The sequence below is a fragment of the Ptychodera flava genome, chromosome 6 (genome assembly GCF_041260155.1).
Source record: "Ptychodera flava strain L36383 chromosome 6, AS_Pfla_20210202, whole genome shotgun sequence".
Classification (NCBI taxonomy): domain Eukaryota; kingdom Metazoa; phylum Hemichordata; class Enteropneusta; family Ptychoderidae; genus Ptychodera; species Ptychodera flava.
The window spans coordinates 10,686,826-10,694,071 of record NC_091933.1 but is presented as its reverse complement, the minus strand read 5'-3'; the positions used below and the strand labels follow the sequence as shown (position 1 = coordinate 10,694,071).

Below are 7,246 nucleotides of genomic sequence, written 5' to 3'. Positions count from 1 at the left end.
TTCTTTAATACCGTTTGATACTGCACAGCTCCATCCTGATAAAAGTTTGAGAGATCGTGGTCGCCGCAAATGTACTGGAAGCAGTAAGTCACTGAAGCCAAACAAGGCTGTAATACTAGTCATTTGATTGACGAAAATCAACAACGTGAGCCCACAAAAAGAATCCGTTTTCAAGGTCATGTGACAAGCATACTTAGCAGAAATATCCTTAGTCCGGAATAAAGACTAAGACGCTAAGTATAAGGTCATGTTCTGTAAAAAAACATAGATTGAGGGTCTGTGGGGGAAACGTACTCTGAAGAAGCCACGTGATAGCCGTACAACGCGCGTCGATGAGTGTGTGCATACATACGTACACTAGGGAGTGGCGCGAGTATGTCTCGCTCGGTGCCGGGAAGTGTCCACAACTTATCCATGTTCAATAAACCGGTATGCAAAAACACAATCCACATACATCTACATCACTCTCATCTCACAAATTCTTGGAACTATCATCCATTTTTTATTCAATTTGGAAATATCGATGTCGAAATATCACATGACGAGTATTTTGAAAGACTGAACTGTGAACTTGTCAGTGACTTGTGGCTAAAAAAGCGGTGTCGAAGTTAGAAAAAAACAAGCCCGGATTTTCATGTACTACAGTACTTGCCAATTTGTGTTGCGAGATCTCGTTTAGTTTAAAACAAAAGTCTAGTAGAAAAGTCAAATACATTTCCAAGACCCGGACGGGAAGTCGCGCACATTTCTCAAAAGTAGACGTGAATTCACTGTGTAACGTGTGAACTTTCAGATGGGAACTGCGGGGGCAGTCGATGGCTCTTTCCACATCTGTTGTGAATAGATCGCTGACCCTCCATAGCAATTATTGCAGCAGCTGCTTTTCAACGGCGATTTATCAACACAAATCTGATATAACCTTGAAAATGATATTTTGTGGACATTGTTGATAACATTCGTGATTACTAGCCCGGCATTATGCATAGAAAAGACATACCTGGGTAAGGGATAATGGATTTGTGACTCATGTTGCATTTTCATGAACACATCAATCCGCTACAAGCATATTAGTTGACGAAAACTGAACTCTTTCTGTGTAAATTCAAGAGACGTAAACCGTTAGTCACATATTCTCAGTATTATTTTAATTTGTACTATCCATCTTGCATGATGTGTAATGTGGATAGTTTAAATGAGTCTCTTCTAAACGATGTGAAAAATCAATAAATACATAACTGTAGTATAAACTTCTATTAATACATGAAGATTCTTTCTGTCAGGAAACATTATTTCTGTAAATAATTATGCGTATGTATGCATGTAACAACATTTCTCATATAAAATATTGTCACGTCTCTCCATTTGGAAGGATCAACATAATCAAGTGATCAGGTTCCTGCAGCTTTGTGATGTTTCCCGCGGCTCAGGGAGATAATACGTTTCGACATATCAACAACCCGATTAGCTGACGGAAAGACAGCATACAAAACCGTGTTACAATCAAGATTTACCCCGTGTACATCATGCGATTGACGCACTCATGACAGCTGATTCGAATCTAGTACATGTTGGTGTTGTGCCGCATGTCATGAAACATACTAGCCTGTTTTGAATATTTCTTACAGTTAGTTACCGTTAGTTACCGAGTAGGGTAATTGTTTTTAAGTTTGTAATTTTGGACAATTTTGCCCATTTAATCGACCGATCGCCACGGTAGGCCAAGACTTGTCTCAATTGCTTGTGGTTGGATCAAAAACATGGGTCATGAAATAAATATTTAGCTATAACTATACAACAACGCGGCATCTATAAGTTTCTTTCAAGTCTGCGGCACGAGTATACCTGAGAATCTTTTCTCGCATTTTGTTATCCATCTATATAGATGTGAAAAGCCCACGAGTCTTCTGTATCTTCGCCCTCAATTAAATTCAAAACTACATAAGCACCTTTTGAATCAATAAAGTAGAGAATGATGGAGGCAGATAACAAGATTCCATTCAGTTTCATTCTGTCATTCAACATTGTTGTAAGAAAATCATTTGTCCGCTATTTCCAATAATACGATAAGTAATATTACCTGTATACGTCAACATCGGCCTGATATCAAAAGACATGACGTCAACATCGGCCTGATATCAAAAGACATGCTGATACGTGATATTTTTGACGTTGGAAATTTAAATATATATAGCTACACTATTCACTGCATTGTAAATTCATGAGCTCACAAAGTTTGCGTAAAATACAATCGTATGCTAGCATAGCACTTGGTCTTCCAAGTTTTCGTGCACTTTTCCCGAAAATCAAATCTTTCACCGTAACCCCTTCTTTCGGGCCATTCACTTGTTAGCATTGATTGGATTAAAACTTTTCGTCAGTCTCACGTCATACCTTTGTGTAATGCAAGAATATACATTAGCGATTTCAGACATGCCAGGAAAGCTCAGCGCTGTAATTCTGGCGGGTAAAATTGTGTTCGTGTCACCCAAGATATTGGCATTATGATTCTTTGTGAATGGGTCAAACGTAGGTAGCTGTAAGTGTTTATATCTATTCAGTTCATATTTAAAAACCATACAAGTCTACATTATCCACACTATACAACACTATACACGTCAACTGTCTTTGTTGAAGAGGGGCATTCTGTGTAATATAGCATCCATTTTATGCAAATTTTATCCCCGGGAGGGCAATATCTAGATAATGCTCCTGACGGGGCATTATCTAGATATTGCCCTGCACCAGAGTAAACACTAAAAAGCACGCGTAAACAAATATTTTGTAACAGGTGCATGACATGCGACTTTATTACATGTAATTTATTCGTTAAACACGATCATTTTTAGTCATTTTGAAAGAAAAGCTTCCATTTTCTGGGATAACAGCTTCCACGTGTACGTAATTTTGTAGACTTTCGTGTTTCGTGTCGATGGTTTCATTTTCTCCACTCTCGCTTTCAACCGCTTCATTCTTCATAGTTTGCTTGTTGTGTTTGAAGTCACAGGTCTTCGGTATTTTCGAGTTTCCTTGAAGCACCTTGCTAACTTCAAACTGCTGCTCAATGCTGGTACGCTGTAATGGTATAAAGAATATAGACATTTAATGGAATATACTAATATTACAGTACTTAGCCTTTCGATTCTATTGAGTGATACTGAATACATTAAATTATAATATTTGGCATACAATTTGAATTAGCAGTAGTTATAGGTTGTCTTGTACTCTAATTTTGCAGTCGTATGTTACTGGTTCTTGCGCAGTATCAGCCTTACGGGCTTATCGACTCCATGTTGGTTTGACATTTCGTATTCAATTTTGTCTAGCTACCAGCTTACCTTATAGGACCTGATGGCAGCGCTCCGGTGACCAGTTTTTTCAGCAATAAGCTGCTCGTCTATTCCATCGCTGTAAAGACGTGTGGCGGCAGCTGCCCTCAAACTGTGGTTGCTGTAAAAACCTGATATCCCAGCGTTCTCGCACAATCTCCCCACTGTTTTTGCAAGTGTATTTTTTCCAATTGGCGTAGTGGAATACCAACAATTTGAATCTTCCTGGCTGGCTGCAAGTAGTATACGTCTTGTGGACGATCTGGAGGACTACACAAAACAGTTATTTACTACATGGCGAAAACAGCAATAGTTGCGCATGTTAAAGTTAATACACTGGTCCAGATCTGTTCGATATTAAAAATGAATTAACACAATAACTGCAGTAATTTCAATGAGTTATGTGTAAAATGGCTTGAAATTTCGCCACCGTGTACATCTTGGTTCATAATGATGATCTTTTATGGTACATGTGAAAATAGCATTGTCACGTGATCTACAACTTCCATTTTCCGCCAAAACCGTACATTATAAATAATCACAAAAAATGAAGACAAAATTATGGCTTGAGTTTGGAATATTTATTTCATGTTCAAATGTCAATTTGGCGGGAAAATGCCGGTTTTGGTCATGTGAAAAAATAGCTGATTTTTTTGTATTGACAAATTCATTATGTTTACCAAATTTCAAGAAAATCCGACGATGTTTGATAACAAATCGCCAATTTCTTACATTTTAACTTTTTTGATTAAGGAACTTGAGAATATAAATGACATTGGACAAGAACTTACCAAAGTTTGTTGTACAAATCGTATAAACGGACGATGCATCTTTCTTTGTTGTCGGTATTTTCAAATGCCGTGGTAATCTTTCGCTGCACTTTCCTACATGCCAAGCCGCCACTGTTTGTTTTCGACACGTCCTCTGTGTACTCAAGATATTTTTTTCCGACAGATTTGCAAAACTTTTTTACTATTTGCCCGGGACGTAAATTTCTGTGTTCTTGCCCCCCTCGCAAGGCAAAATGTATGCCAAACAAGACTACTTGGGCATCCAATAAAGTTTGGGGTGTACTGTCCCCGATCAACTTCTGCTCCCAGAGATTTTCCTCGTCAGCCAGTGTCAAGACTTCGGCTTGACGTTTTTGTATACCAATGCCCATGCTACTTCTAGTTTTCATAACAGAGTCTAAACTATCCTGGAGCTGTTTAAAGGCCGAATCATTAAAAAGCGGTAGGATTTACCTTCAACAGATAAGTGATTTTGCAGACTCATTATTAATTCATAAATTGTTTGGCCAGGATAATCACTCCCATCCTTCTTTCTCATTTCACAAACAAAACGCGACAACGCGTAATTTAGCTCATCTTTGGTCATTTCTTCTAACTGTGGTTGGATTACACTTATATTTAAAGACTGGTTCTGTGCCAGCTTATTTCTTTCACTTTGCCAAAATCGAAAGGTATTCACAGCCCATTTGTTTTTATACAGGGTATTTTTGGGAATTCTTTCGAGTGCCATTGCTTGTATTTCAGCATCACTTTTTATATTAAACGAGAGGTATCAGAAACACTATTGGGTACATTAGACAGTGTCGGCTCGGTATGAGCGAGCGGGGCGGACTTTGGCAAACCTGGTGGAATTGCAGTTTCTGCCAATGCAGACTCTTGCAAGCTCTTCCCGTCAAGAAGTTCATCGAAGTCCTGGAAAAGCCAGTCATCCTCGCTTGCATCTTCCCGCTTGTCAGGTTCTATTTTGAATGTGTTTTGCGTTATAAATAACTCGACGTCGTCGCTATCTGACATGATGTTGAAACCTCGAAGGCCGTGAAGTGAATGACGTGGCGTATAGAAATCTCCAAGGTGTCTCTTCATGGCTAGCACGTGACAACTCTCAACCAATAAAAATAGCCGAATACATGTTTACTCACAAGCGCTACGTAGTTCCCGATTGGTTAATATTTGCACCAGGTGTTGTTGACGTGTTGTAAGCCGGATAATACACTCGTGTCGTGCAATCGTTCAGATATTGAACGGCACTCGGGCCTAAGGCCCTCATGCCGTTCAATATCTGAACGATTGCACTCCACTCGTGCATTATCCACACTATACAAATCTCCCGTGCTTTCGAATTTCTTGCATAATCTACCGGAGATGTTTATTTCTAACCATAGTCACTCCATGTATATACGTCATATGTCTACTAATATTGTTCCATAAAATCGTATAAAACCGCAACGTTCACCGTTATTCATATTTCCAAACACGATCAATCAACTTTAATTAAGTAAAAAAAATATTTGACATATCATCCGAGAGGGATGTATCTATGCATGCACTCAAACAAAACATCGGTGTGTCATATTCCATATATGTCTTACCTTTGTTCATTGTGATATGTCATCAACACCATACATCATCGTCAAATAGCTGTGGGCAATCATTTTCAACCTCGTCAATCAACCTTACTATTCCATTTACTGTTTCGGGGAACACTCTAATGTTGAAATAGATCATTCTACTGTCATTCAAGTGCACAAAAGATATACTGTTGCGCAAACGACGTCGCTGAAAAATAATACCACTAGCCGAGAAAAACACCTTTCGAGCTATCACCATGACCGTTAAATAAAACCAGGAATTGTAGGTTGATGATGGCTTAAAGAGTTGATTAACTTTTGCAATTACATCGAGAATAAAAGTCAAGCTATTTGTGACGAGCGCTTTATATCAATTCCTGTTGCGCACGCTCGTGAGTTTTAACCGCTGTGTATGAAGACCAGAGGTCTTAAAATTGCAATAAGAGCATTATTTGCGCAACAAACATGTCTGACTGACCATTTCTCACTCAAACAGACCTACTTCCGTAGGATCATACGCTGACTGAATAAAGGAAAAGTATGACAAATCCTCAGGTAGATACGCCGAGTTATTGCCACATCTGTCCCGTTGGAATCAATTCAATCTCAAACACTACTGAAGATTTATAGATGTATTAATCAGTGTATTTCTGAGTATCTTTCAATTCTTACGTCCTGTTTAATCCTTATATCATGTTTTCATGTAGAGAGTACCTGTGAACAATCGATGTGATATGAATCTTCATCAAACATGAGACATTACTGCGCCATATTGAAAGATTACCTATGAAATACGGCAGTTTTCCTTCCGCATTTACATCACATAAAAGCTACACAGGATTACCCTTTATCCAGCCTTCAAAAGATTAAAATCTTCATTTTTTAATACGCTGACTTTTTAAACTTCATATTACTAATCGGAGGGCATTAACTTAATCTTACACATATGCACTGTCATTTGGTATAAGCAACGTTTAAGGTAACATTTTTCTAGTGTTTCCGCTCCAGAGACAACGTATTCAGGGATTTCATTGGCATGTTTCATAATACTCATCATACTACCTTTGTTTTGAACGAAGAAACAACACAGTGTATTGATATACGTGTTGTGACACTAATGTAACACGATTTCCTTTCTTTTTCTTCTTTATTGTTATTTTAAAAGGGACAATAGCTGCATCATATGATTACGTGTTCGTTACTTATGTTGAATAAAGCGAGTTTATTTTCTCGCTCGTTCCTACGACATGCAGCAGGGAAACGAGCAAAAAACATGTACCAAAACAATATACTATAATTAAAGGAAGACAAAGGTTTTGGTGAAAGCGTTTTTCTACTTGCCTACACAAAATGCGTTTATTTACCAGTTACGACCATTTTTATAGTTGAAAACTGAAATTAATTCTAGGTGTAAATTTACCGTTATAGTGCCAAGCTAAATACTGCCCTTTTCAACATAACGGAGTATATCATGAACAAATACCAGCCAAGTCATCAATCTTTACTCAGAATCTGTAGCATTTGCACTCGAGGTGGGGCCTTGAATATGTGTCATCTTGCA

The 7,246-nt window shown here is 38.2% G+C and overlaps 1 long non-coding RNA gene across 1 annotated transcript; it reads right to left on the bottom strand.

The window, feature by feature from the left end:
• Window positions 1-2,781: 2,781 nt before the first annotated feature.
• LOC139134800 (uncharacterized) lies at window positions 2,782-4,538 on the bottom strand. The gene is made up of 3 exons (XR_011552874.1): window positions 4,118-4,538; window positions 3,336-3,596; window positions 2,782-3,072 (listed from the first exon to the last, which is right to left on the bottom strand). It is a non-coding gene; the product is annotated as an uncharacterized lncRNA (long non-coding RNA).
• Window positions 4,539-7,246: the final 2,708 nt, after the last annotated feature.